The sequence below is a fragment of the Aplysia californica genome, unplaced genomic scaffold (assembly GCF_000002075.1).
Source record: "Aplysia californica isolate F4 #8 unplaced genomic scaffold, AplCal3.0 scaffold01618, whole genome shotgun sequence".
In the NCBI taxonomy this organism is placed as follows: Eukaryota; Metazoa; Mollusca; class Gastropoda; order Aplysiida; family Aplysiidae; genus Aplysia; species Aplysia californica.
In genome coordinates this window covers 11,400-12,427 of record NW_004798888.1, presented here as the reverse complement: position 1 = coordinate 12,427, position 1,028 = coordinate 11,400, and the positions used below count along the sequence as shown (strand labels likewise).

Below are 1,028 nucleotides of genomic sequence, written 5' to 3'. Positions count from 1 at the left end.
GAGAGAGAGAGAGAGGGAGAGGATGCAAAGAAGAGAGGAATAGACAGACAGATACCTGTAGCTATTCCTCTCGTAACGTTACACTGCTTTCAGTCGTGGAATGTAATCTAACAGAGTGCTATCTCTTTATTTCTTGTCTACTGATTTCTTCCATCGGAAGCAGATCTCTTCAAAGATCGTTTGGTCTCGGCAGACGAAGGGGGCTTTACGGAATCAAATCTTCGTGCCTGTTGAAATGGACAACAAAGACAATCCACTCCACTAGATTTCATGGCTCACTTTTTAAAAAAAGAAGAAAAAACAAGACTCCAAAGAAGGACGTCTCCAAAGTACAACAACTACTGTCTCACCTTTTTAAAAGGGGAAAAATGAAAAACAAGAAGAAGAAAAAAAAAGGGGGGGGGGGAATAACGGGTACAAAGCGCAACTTTCGTTAGACTACTACTTAAGGGTCATGTTAAAACTGCAGTATAGAGCACAGAAATTCGTTTTGTGACAGGGCAGACGCCTCTTTCTATTCCCCCTTTTCAAAAATTCAAACATTTTGTCAGACCTCGGAGGCATCGGCAGCCACCCAGGCAAAAACTCAAAAATTTCCTACCAACTGAAAAAGTTTAATGTGTCCCGCGCGCTCATAATATGACCTTATGCAGTTGCGAGCGCCGTAAAACACTTACAAAAAAACAAGACCTCGTACGGACAAAAAAACAGGCAGCAAAACCTTCCTTATCAAACAATATTATGCTTCGCTCTCGACGCAGCAGATTTTTACTTTGCACTTACGAACTTCGCAGTTCTTTCACGCTGCGAACAAACACTTTATATTTCTATCATGATCACTTAGAGGCCCCCGACAAGCAGAACGTACTCCGAGCCTTGCCAAGGCCAGCACTGGAAAATGTCGGGGGATTTTTATTCAGACACACAGCTCCAGGCCGGCGGAATTTGTGCGTGTGTGCGTGTTTGTGTGTGTGTGTATGTTTGTGTGCGCGTGTGTGTTTGTGTGTGTGTATGTGTGTGTGTGTGTG

The 1,028-nt window shown here is 43.5% G+C and overlaps 1 protein-coding gene across 1 annotated transcript in view; it reads right to left on the bottom strand.

Moving 5' to 3' along the window:
• LOC101850866 (eyes absent homolog 1) overlaps positions 1-1,028 on the bottom strand; it is a gene marked incomplete at its 3' end in the record, with an annotated part of 56,261 nt that overhangs the window by 45,234 nt on the left and 9,999 nt on the right.